The sequence below is a fragment of the Schistocerca cancellata genome, chromosome 8 (genome assembly GCF_023864275.1).
Source record: "Schistocerca cancellata isolate TAMUIC-IGC-003103 chromosome 8, iqSchCanc2.1, whole genome shotgun sequence".
Taxonomy (NCBI): Eukaryota; Metazoa; Arthropoda; class Insecta; order Orthoptera; family Acrididae; genus Schistocerca; species Schistocerca cancellata.
In genome coordinates, this window is record NC_064633.1 from 88288977 (window position 1) to 88301494 (window position 12518).

The 12518-nt window shown below is 43.2% G+C and overlaps 1 protein-coding gene across 2 annotated transcripts in view; it reads right to left on the bottom strand.

Annotated features, from left to right (window-relative positions):
• Window positions 1-11986, bottom strand: part of LOC126094674 (ankyrin-2-like) — a 117615-nt gene extending 105629 nt beyond the window's left edge. For both annotated transcript variants that reach the window (XM_049909184.1, XM_049909185.1), the window contains exon 1: window positions 11899-11986. The gene's annotated coding sequence lies outside the window, so the exon portion shown is untranslated. The remainder of the gene's footprint in view (window positions 1-11898) is intronic.
• Between the last annotated feature and the right edge of the window lie 532 nt (window positions 11987-12518).

Here is a 12518-nt window from a genome sequence, read left to right on the forward strand (position 1 = left end):
CAGATTTGATATAGAGTACCTTTACGGAGAGGTAATGGTTCAACAGAAGGTGAGAGACGTTACTTCGTAACAGATTCAGTTTTCATTTATTCTTTAGTAACACACTGACGGAAAAATCGCAACACCAAAAAAGAGTTGTGCGACTCCCTATACGAAAGTTGGTAGCGTCTTTCTACATCTGAAAGATGATGTCGATTCAAATTACGCTCCAATCGCGTAAGAGTGGCACTAGTAGCACCACTATGAGGACGCAAATCAGGTTTGGTTTGAATACACTCTGTAATGGCAGTGAGTGTTAATAACCTTTGGCATTGGGCGGGATGAGTTGATGTTAGTCAAGAATGCCTTAAATGCGGACCGAGCGAGGTGGCGCAGTGGTTAGACACTGGACTCGCATTCGGGAGGACGACGGTTCAATCCCGCATCCGGCCATCCTGATTTAGGTTTTCTGTGATTTCCCTAAATCACTCCAGGCAAATGCCGGTATGGTTCCTCTGAAAGGGCACGGCCCACTTCCTTCCCCATCCTTCCTTAATCCGATGAGACCGATGACCACGCTGTTTGGTCTCCTTCCCCAAACAACCAACCAACCTTAAATGCGACAAAGACGCCTTTATCTATACATGAGTATAGAGTTTGAACGAGGTCGCGTAATAGGGCCACGGGAAGCTTCGCGTTCCTTCTGCGACATTGCAGAAAGACTAGGCAGCGGTGGTCACGACAATGTACGGTCGCAAGAAGACCAGACTCCGGACGGCCTCGTGGTACTATTGTTCCGTGAATGGCTGTGGCGCATCGTACTGCATCTGCAGCAGCAATTTTAGCAGAAGTCTATGTCATAGTAACAACGAACGTCTACAAATCTGTTCCTTCAAGGAGCCGGCCGGAGTGGCCGTGCGGTTCTAGGCGCTACAGTCTGGAACAGGGCTACCGCTACGGTCGCAGGTTCGAATCCTGCCTCGAGCATGGGTGTGTGTGATGTTCTTAGGTTAGTTAGGTTTAATTAGTTCTAAGTTCTAGGCGACTGATGACCTCAGAAGTTAAGTCGCATAGTACTCAGAGCCATTTGAACCATTTTTTTTTTCCTTCAAGGAAAGCTCCAAGCTACACGACCTCTAGCGTGCATTCCACTAACCTGAAACCACCGCCACTTGCGACTTCTCCAGTGTCTATTGTGTTTTCTGTTCTGTTTCTGTCTCGGTGCGAGTGAGGGCCATGTGTTGGTTAGGAGGAGGACAGTTGAGGGTTTGCAACAACCTGTCTGCGTGCTGGACACACTGTGGACCTACACCTGGAAGTACAGTGTGGGGTCCGATTTCGTATGACAGGTGGAGCACTCTCGTGGTTATCCCACACACCCTGAAACTTGACTGCATATTTGTACGTCAGTCCGGTAATTCGACCTGTTGTGCTTCCATTCAGGAACAGCATAGCAGGGGTGCTTTCTAACAGGATAACGCCCCCCACATGCCGCTGTTGTAAGCAGACATGGTCTACTCAGTTTCTACGTGCTGCGGGCTTGGCCTGCTCTATCACCGGATCTGTCTCCAATAGAGCACATATGAGAGACCAGCGTCATCCACAGACTGCATTAACCGTCCATGTATTGGCCAACCACATAGTACGTGAATACCACCTTTCACTGAGATACTCAAGGATGACAATGTCCATTCTCATCTCAAAACCGAGCCAGCTTGGACCTGATAAGAGGGAGAACTTGCCGCTGTCTGCATACCACTCTGAAAAAACTATTGGATATCCATCTCAACACGGCTTCAGCGCTCTCCCTCAGTGGGAGTGGGTTAACGCTGTCACATGAGCATAGACAGAGTGCACGAAGAAACCCTAAACTACTCTAAACAGACGTCTAAATGTGAATGTCTAGGAGCACAACAAAAAGCACATAGTCATTATCTCAGCCTAACAGGAAGAAAGATCAACAGTGCAGCAATGCAGTTGTAGAATTTTGGAACACGTATTGTGTTCGAGTATAATGACTTTTCTGGAGACTAGAAATCTGTATGAATCAGCATGGGTTTCGAAAAAGACGGTCATGTGAAACCCAGCTCGCGCTATTCGTCCACGAGACTCAGATGGCCATAGACACGGGTTCCCAGATAGATGCCTTGTTTCTTGACTTCCGCAAGGCGTTCGATACAGTTCCGCACAGTCGTTTAATGAACAAAGTAAGAGCATATGGACTATCAGACCAATTGTGTGATTGGATTGAGGAGTTCCTAGATAACAGGACGCAGCATGTCATTCTCAATGGAGAGAAGTCTTCCGAAGTAAGAGTGATTTCAGGTGTGCCGCAGGGGAGTGTCATAGGACCGTTGCTATTCACAATATACATAAATGAGCTGGTGGATGACATCGGAAGTTCACTGAGGCTTTTTGCAGATGATGCTGTGGTGTATCGAGAGGTTTTAACAATGGAAAATTGTACTGAAATGCAGGAGGATCTGCAGCGAATTGACGCATGGTGCAGGGAATGGCAATTGAATCTCAATGCAGACAAGTGTAATGTGCTGCGAATACATAGAAAGATAGATCCCTTATCATTTAGCTACAAAATAGCACGTCAGCAACTGGAAGCAGTTAATTCCATAAATTATCTGGGAGTACGCATTAGGAGTGATTTAAAATGGAATGATCATATAATGTTGATCGTCGGTAAAGCAGATGCCAGACTGAGATTCATTGGAAGAATCCTAAGGAAATGCAATCCGAAAACAAAGGAAGTAGGTTACAGTACGCTTGTTCGCCCACTGCTTGAATACTGCTCAGCAGTGTGGGATCCGTACCAGATAGGGTTGATAGAAGATATAGAGAAGATCCAACGGAGAGCAGCGCGCTTCGTTACAGGATCATTTAGTAATCGCGAAAGCGTTACGGAGATGATAGATAAACTCCAGTGGAAGACTCTGCAGGAGAGACGCTCAGTAGCTCGGTACGGGCTTTTGTCAAAGTTTCGAGAACATACCTTCACCGAAGAGTCAAGGAGTATATTGCTCCCTCCTACGTATATCTCGCGAAGAGACCATGAGGATAAAATCAGAGATATTAGAGCCCACACAGAGGCATACCGACAATCCTTCTTTCCACGAACAATACGAGACTGGAATAGAAGGGAGAACCGATAGAGGTACTCAAGGTACCCTCCGCCACACACCGTCAGGTGGCTTGCGGAGTATGGATGTAGATGTAGACGTAGAATGTCGGTGCTCGTGAAAGGACTAAACCTCGCTCCAACATCATTACTAATTGGTCACATTGTTGGCAGTGTGGAGCATGCTACGTACGCCATGTCCGAAGAAATACGCCATTAAACGTGCCGCGTACTCCTCCGGGTGCACCACCAGATAGCGGCCATGTACGAATTCCGCGTGATCCAAAATTCATCTATGTTCAGATGATTCAGCTGTGTCCTGGCAGCAAAATTTAGTCAGCCTCCAGTTGAACGCCACTGCGACATCGAAAAACCTGTGTTGCGATAATCAGCCATCGCTAATGGATTTCTTCAGTTTGCACATATACCTGTAAACAGGTCCTTGCTGCAGCTATGGATATAAATGTTAATGTTCGTTGAGAAACGGTAAGCCCGGGATAGACGGCCGTACGGGAGAGATGGCCCACGCCTGAAGTTCTTCCACGATCCGCTGTACAGAGCTGCATGTCAATTGGTAATTAGTAACGTGAGTTATTGGTGTTACGGATGACACTATTTCAACTAAAATAAATTTTCATGATTCTAGTCCGCAGCTCGTGGTCGTGCGGTAGCGTTCTCGCTTCCCGCTCCCGGGTTCGATTCCCGGCGGGGTCAGGGATTTTCTCTGCCTCGTGATGACTGGGTGTTGTGTGCTGTCCTTAGGTTAGTTAGGTTTAAGTAGTCCTAAGTTCTAGGGGACTGATGACCATAGATGTTAAGTCCCATAGTGCTCAGAGCCATTTGAACCATTTTTCATGATTCTAGTTTTTGGTATACCATAAAATTATGTAGTATGTCATAACCTTTCGATTTAAATATAACTTAGGCTGTGAGTAGCGTCAGAAACTTTAGTATTACAGTTGTTTAGGTTTAACTGCATACTGGTACGTACTGTAGGTTTTATTTGAGTTTGCATCCTCCATGTTTGATGACACGCCATAGGCATCACTCACTCCCGCATGATCAGGAGATACCATCATAGGGATAGATGGCCATCCGATAAACGTCTTATATATTAATTTCTTTTTTTTTTACTAATGCCGAAGGTTATTCTCTGAGAAAGGCTTCCATAGTGTTCAATGTCTCGAGAGGAAATTAAATACCGGCTGTGATTCCAAAATTCCAATGGGTCCTAGTTATTGTTGGAGTTCAGCTAATGAGTTACGACTTGTCCATCCCATAAAACTTGCAGACCCATGGTTTTCCGTTAACGAGGGTCTGTGTATAAGGTGTAGCTTATTAATTTACTGTCAGCTTGGCGTGAAACAAATTTAATAACGAAAAAGAAAATGCGGGTGACAATTGCTTACAACTAGTGTTACGCCGACAAGTGGATCTAAGTCTGTGTAAAAATGAAGGTATGTCTTTGTCTACAGTCCAGGGGATAAGTTGTGATGAAGTCAAGGAGTTACTTAAAAAAGGAGTGGGAGGACAACATGTCATCAGGAAGTAAAGTTCATCACTCCGGATGATGAGATCTTTTTTGAATGGCTAAAGAATCATTTTGTGCCCCGCAAACCCCTTGGAACAGTTGTGCTGGTTTTGATTGGCCACACATCACATTCTAGGTCGGCACAGATGTTGGAGTTTGCCGAGAGGAATCTTACCAGTTCGATGTGCCTCACCAGTCATACTGTAGCCGCAGGACCGATCTGTCTTCAAATCTTTAATGTTTCATTTTTGTAGTGCTGTTGAAAAATTACAAAATGATCACCCACATTCGAAGCTAGGAAGACTGAAATCTGGCGAGCTTCCACAATATCGCTGGGCAAAAGCTGTAACACCAGGGAACCTTGAGTCTGGATTCTAAGCAACGGGAAATTATTTGCTCAGTCCCGATGCAGTTCCACATTAAGCTTCTACACGTGATCCAGATAGACTTATGGGAAATGAAAACATCAACGAATCTGGCCGAACACTCCATGAAAGAATCTCGACATGTTTGTCATGTTCCCCTCGAGAGCAGGTATGATCCAGACATCTAGTCAGAAATCCAGTGAAAGAGTTCTGTTACTCAAGCTGCAGTCCACTACTAGATCCACCGACAACTTCAGCTGAAAATAGTGACAAAAAAAGAATCTCCTGAAATAAGGGCAACGTTACCTCTACCAGGATCTTATACAAGACCAGACGAGAGGCGTCTATGTGGGTTGTGATTTCAAATGAAACTATTCAAGTCATTAAAAAAAAACTCTGAACAATGTTTCATCTTTCCCAGCTAGACCCGAGCCTCAAACAGGGGTAGGCCCGGAAAAATTAAAGCTAGAAACTTGACGCCAAAAGGAAACATTAAAAAGTCAAAACTGAAACTTCATGAAAAAACGAAATTCCTAGTGAAAAAGGCTCGGAACAAGAAGGTTAAAAGTGCTTCAGACGGTTGAGATTCGTCAGATGACTTTCACTACACGGAAGAGTCAAGTGACGAAGTTGTCGAAAAAGAAAAGAAAAAAAAATCTGTGATTGGATTCAGTGTGCCTGCTGTAAGTGTTGGTTACACGAACTCTGCACATCGTATGTTTGCCATCGACATGGTAGCGCATTATTTAATACAACAAATCGAAGTCTGTAAAGATTTCTTTTCATAAATCAGGCTTAGTTCCAGATTCAACTATCCGAATAATTGAGACGATATATCATTTTCTATAGAAGTAGAATTTTCCAACGAGTTAATAAAACGTTAAAAAATTCTGGAGCTGTAAAATGCTTTTTACAAACGACGTTCTGTTTCAGTTATAATTTACCTGCAACTAACATTATACAAATTATTTTGTACCAAGAGATTCCGTGAAACACGTTTAAAGTGTTCAAAGTCTTTTTTAATAATTTTATGATTTTAAAGTGTTTTTCCGACATTCATCTACTCCTTACGTAACTGGCTATCTAGCCCTGATACTCGGGTATGATGGCCAAGTGTTTCATATTTTTTTACGAATTTTTAGCTGCTTTGAAATTTGCTGTACCTTTGTAACCGAAGTCGACTTGTTTTTTATGAATTTAAAAGTCAGTTTATGGAAAGTTTCAGGTTGGTCTTGTGGATCAGGTTGTGAAACTGGCTTTTGAAAAAAAAGAATGACCCTCTGTCCCAGATTTCGCCTATGTAAGCTAAATGTGGGCATATGGGAGGCATTTCGGGCGGAGTAACAGGGCAGCTTTGGAACTGGAAAATATAATTAAGAAAACGCAACGTCTTCCAGATCTCAAGACCCTCTACATTGGAGTAGACAGTACAGTTCTACTGGATTAGTCAAAAAATTATGGAAATTCTAAATATCTGAGGGAAGAAATCAGAATTGGGGGAGTGCATCAGAGGAAATCGTAGCTCAACTTTGAATGGACCCATGAAGCAACTCCTGGAATGAATTAGCACTCAAGATGGTCAAACAGCGAACTCTAGAGAAGCAACGCAGATCTACAGCAAAAATTTCTGCGTCTATGATGAAATAACAGTTTAGATGCACTACGATAGAGATATGAGAAACGGTATGGTCTCAAACTCTTAAGAGGCGTTCACTGTAGAATTCAGACTATTTTCACAGTCCTCCCACAACGTTATCACTGTCGTCTAATTCGTCTAATCTTATAACTGTCCGCACCGATAGCTGAGTGGTCAGCGTAACTGATTGCCGTCTTACGGGCCCGGGTTCGATTCCCGGCTGAGTCGGGGATTTTCTCCGCTCACGGACTGGGTGTTGTGTTGTCTTCATCATCATTTCATCCCCATCCGGCGCGCAGGTCGCCCAAAGTGGCGTCGAATATGATAAGACCTGCACCAAGGCGGCCGGAACTGCCCCGTAAGAGGCCTTCCGGCCAATGACGCCAAATGCTCATTTCCGATCTTACAGCTATGTTTACAGGGCATGGAAGATTAGTCTGCCTCATATCTGTTTCGACTGGCCGCCATAGCTACTGGCATATGTGCAGAAGGTGCTCAAATAGTGAAGAGTCTTATTGGCTTCTCTAACGTAATAAAGAAAGAAAGACGCTATGGAAGCGTAGGACAGGAAAGGAAGGTAACTCAGCAGTCGACAAACTTGTACTAAAACTGTGGTGGAACGGAAATTCATACAATTTGTAATGATAAACCTCCTCACAAATAAACAGTTATGCCATTTGCCTAAGGTAAAAGGAGCATTCTGCTACCTGAAACCTTATGTGGCGTACAGACCTATTTTGTATGCCGGAATATTTTCCGTATTAGTTGTAAACATCGCTTGCAAGAAATATGAAGCGTATGAAATGTATTGTTGTGAAAATTATTGTATACTCTCATTAACAGAAACATAATAATTTGTATTTAGTCTTGTCCATCACATACCTCGTACAAAAATCAAACCTAAACAAGAAGTATCCCAAAATTAATATGATGGAGCAAGTTACAAAACTAACCATCTTCATCTTTTACTTCTCAGACAACAGAGTGGTGTGTGGTGTCAGCTCCGTGAGCTGCCTCCTCCTGACAAACAAGTTTCGCAACGCCGATTCATCATCAGCAAACGCTACCTACTCCTGTCAGAACTTAACGCGAAATCAGCCGCATCGTCGCTGAAGGAGGCTTCAGCTGGACCGGCTTGTGTCTGATCGGCTAAGCTATCCGCCCACGCCTTACGACGCAGCGTGGAACAGATCTAGACCTTCACTGTCGATGTTAAGCAAGTAACGTAGCCTGCAGAGTTCACGATTCATTTTAGTTTGCAATGGAGAGGTATGGGCTAATTTTACACAGAATATGTTCAAGCCTCAGAGTAATGGCGAACTTGCAATCCCTGTTGAAACTTTTTCCAGTGAAAGAGACGGGAGGTGTCTGGTAAGTTTAGAAACATACCCGTTGTGAAAACGTTACCTTGACGCTGCAGAAAGTTCATTCCCTTTTCAATTTCTACAGTTCCACATAACACAATTACCATGAACTCACAAACGTAATATGCATTCAACTGCAAATTAAATGTGCATAAGTAGGTAGCACAAAATAACCAGCAGTGGAAGTTTCAGAAAGTAAAAGTCTGGACCAGGCAGACTGCAGACCGTGATTCATACTGGCTGACTGCACTTGCTGTACAGCAGTCAGCGCCCTGCCCCACTGCGTAACTCTACAGTCTTCTTGGGCAAGGTCACCGGCACTGCCTCACTGGTCGCCCACTGAATCGATCGATGTTGGTTCTGTTGCGCTCCTACTGTTACGGATTGTCGGCGTGTAAACAAGCATCCAGCACTATAACTCGGTGCTATTTTTACTTTTATAAATGCTTGCCTTTGCTGGGGAATTTTATTCCTCCAAGGCGTACTCCTAAGTATGCGATATATTGTATAACTGTTTTTAATTTTAAACTGAGTATTTCTCAAAATCGTTATACTGTATGGTTAAATGATTGCGTCCTCTTGCGTAAATATTCCGCAGGTAAAACAGTCTCCCATTCGGCTCTCCAGGCGGGGACTACTCACGAGGACGTCGTTATCAGGAGAAAGAAAACTGGCGAAAGAAAACGGATCGGAGCGAGTAATGTCAGATCCCTTAATCGAGCTGGTAGGTTAGAAAATTTAAAAAGGGAAACGGGTAGGTTAAAGTTAGATATAGTGGGAATTAGTGAAGTTCGGTGGCAAGAGGAATACAGGGTTAGAAATATAAAATCAACAAGAGGTAACGCAGGAGTAGTTTTAATAATGAATAAAAAGAATAGGAAAGCGGGTAAGCTACTACAAACAGCATAGTGAACGTATTATAGGAGCCTAGATAGACACGAAGCCCATGCCTACCACAGTAGTACAAATTTATATGCCAAGTAGCTCTGCAGATGAAGAAATTGAAAAAAAAAACGTACGATGCGATAAAAGAAATTATTCAGATAGTTAAGGGAGACGAAAATTTAATAGTCATGAGGGACTGAAATTCGATAGTAGGAAAAGGAAGAGAAGGAAAAGTAGTAGGTGAATACGGACTGGGGATAAGGAATAGAAGAGGAAGCCGCCTGGTAGAATTTTGCACAGAGCATAACTAATGATAGCTAACACTTAGTTTAAGAACCATGAAAGAAGGTTGTATACGTGGAAGAGGCTTGGAGACACTGGAAGGTCTCAGATTATACAATGGTAAGACAGATTTAGGAACCAGGTTTTAAATTGTAAGGCATTTCCAGGGACAGATGTGGACTCTGACCACTATTTATTGCTTATGAACTGTAGACTAAAACTGAAGAAACTGCAGAAAGGTGGGAATTTTAGGTGTTGGGACCTGGATAAACTGAAAGAACCAGGGGCCATAGAGAGTTTTAGAGAGAGTGTTGGGGAACGATTGACAAGAACAGGGGAAAGAGATACAGTAGAAGAAGAATGGGTTGCTTTGAGACGTGAAATAGTGAAGGCAGCAAAGGATCAAGTAGATAAAAAGACTAGGGCTAGTAGAAATCCATGGGTAACAGAAGAGATATTGAATTTAATTGATGAAAGGAGAAAATATAACACTGCAGGAAAATGAAGCAGGCAGAAAGGAATATAAACGTCTCAAAAATGAGATCAAAAGGAAGTGCAAAATGTCTCAGCAGGGATGACTAGAGGACAAATGTAAGGATGTAGAGGCTTATCTCACTAGGAGTAAGATATATACTGCCTACAGGAAAATTAAAGACACCTTTGGAGAAAAGAGAACCACTTCCATGAATATCAACTCAGATGGAAAACCAGCCCTAAGCAAAGAAGGGAACGCAGAAAGGTGGAAGGAGTATATGGAGGGTCTATACAAGGGCGATGTACTTGATGGCAATATTAAGAAAATGGAAGAGAAGCTATGGCAAAACTCTTCTATCTGGTGAGCAAGATGTATGACACACGCGAAATACCCTCAGACTTCAAGAATAATATAATTCCATTCCCAAAGCTACAGGTGTTGACAAATGTGAAAATTACCGAACTAATAGTTTAATAAGTCATGATTGCAAAACACTAACACGAATTCTTTACAGGCGAATGGAAGAACTGGTAGAAGCCGACCTCAGGGAAGATCAGTTTGGATGCTGGAGAAATGTGTGAACACGCTAGGCAATACTGACTCTACGACTTATCTTAGAAGGCAAACCTACGTTTCAAGCATTTGTAGACTTATAGAAAGCTTTTGAGAATGTTGACTTGAATACTCTTTCAAATTCTGAATGAGACTGGGTTAAAATAGAGGGAGCGAAAGGGTATTTACAATTTGTACAGAAACCAGATGGCAGATATATGAGATGAGGGGCACGAAAGGGAAGCAGTGCTTGAGAAGGGAGTGAGACAGTGTTGTAGCCTATCCCCAATGTTGTTCAATCTGTAAACTGAACAAGCTGTAAAGGAAACAAAAGAAAAATTTGGAGAAGAAATGAAAACTCTGAGATTTGCTGACACCATTGTAATTCTGTCAGAGACAGCAAAGGAACTGGAAGAGCAGTTGAACAGATTGGACAATGTCTTGAAAGGAGGATATAAGATGAACATTAACAAAAGCAAAATGAGGGTAATGGACTTAAATCAGGCGATGCTGAAGGAATTAGATTAGGAAATGAGACGCTTAGAGTAGAGAATGAGTTTTGCTATTTGGGAGGCAAAATAACTTGATTGTCGACGTAAGGAGGGTATAAAATGTAGAATGCCTATGCAAGGAAAGTGTTTCTGAAGAACAGGAAGTTGTTAACGTCGAGTATAGATTTAAGGGTCAGGAAGTCTTTCCTGGAAGTATTTGTATGGAGCATAGCCATGTATGGAAGTGAAACATGGACGACAAACAGTGTAGACAAGAAGAGAATAGAAGGTTTCGAAATGCGGTGCTACAGAAGAATGCTGAAGATTAGATGGGTAGATCACGTAACTAATGAGGAGGCACTGAAAAGAATTGAGGAGAAGAGGAATTTGGGCCACAACTTGACTAGAAGAAGGGATCAGTTGGTAGGACACAATGGATCACCAATTTTGTATTAGAGGGAAGCGTGGAGGCTAAAAATCGTAGAGGGAGATCAAGAGATGAATACACTAAGCAGATTCAGAAGGATGTAGGTTGCAGTAGTTACTCGGAGCTGAGGCCTGCACAGGATACAGTAGCATGGAGAGTTGCATAAGACCAGTCTCTGGACTGAAGACCACAACAACAACGATGACGACGACGACGACGACGACTCAGAATCGCTTCAGAAATTATTTATGGACTAATTTCTCGAGAGGCATTCATCAGCGAAATTTGCCAAGCATGCTTTCGGATAACAAAAACTGAAAGTCCTTTAGCACTGGAAAAGATGTCCTCGCCTCTGTATCGATGCAAAATCGTCACCTCATGCCCAGCTCGATAGTGTAATTCATGCCTTCGTCTGCGTCTGCCTTGTTCACACTTCGATAGCAGGCCAACATCTGTTCTTCGAATTCTACTAGTGAAATTCACATTACAACTACTGTAGAATGACACGAAGAAGCGAGAGAGAAGGGTAACATACCCAAAGCTGTTAGAGAGCACCTGACCACACACACAAAATACTGGAGGCGGGCAGAGAAACTTGGTAACTGCCTGGTCGGAGACGGAACAAACCGGTGTGTCATATCGGCAAGTACTCGCCGCTTCCTGCTACGCATCCTCTTTTAGTAGTGTTTACTTACATATTTCGCTTAATAATTTCACATCTTATAAGCCTGCACTTAGGACCAAGGAAGATGTTAAGAGTCGCGTTAACTCAGTCTCCTACCTGCTGTATACACGCACGCCTGCTCTGCCTTAGACACGAAACACAGTGCCACCTGCTCTGCTGCTTGCTACCAACGCCACGTTTCGCGAGCGACTGTTGAACAGAATAGGCGACGCTGCAGCTTTGCCGTCACGTGACCCCCGCTCTACGAACCCTGGCGGAGAAGGCCGAACGCGCGAGGCGTGACCTTCGTTTCATGCAGCTGTTCCTAAGACGTGGTGAGCCAGCCAACTCCACACTTCCTGCGATGGAGCGTCGCATCCCGAGTGAATTGTTCAATCCACCATTTGCCTAGACGTCCGCTCACCTTTCCTCAAAACGACGCCAGTGACTTGTCTTTAGCACATATTTTGACAGTTAGCCCCACTTTGCGGTTAAAGACAACTGATGCTGTGCAAAATGCGCCTTCCCTTTTTAATCAATATCGAAATTATCTGCACAACAACACATATTTAGACGGAATACGATTGTACCATCTTAAGTAATATCTAAGTTTTACAACGGATGCTTCAAGATTTTACATTCATTTCAGGCATTACAAGTCGTTTTAAATCCAAATGGTTGTCCTCTGGTATTTATCGAAATTATTATCGTTCATTGCCATCCTCTCTTCAGGCACT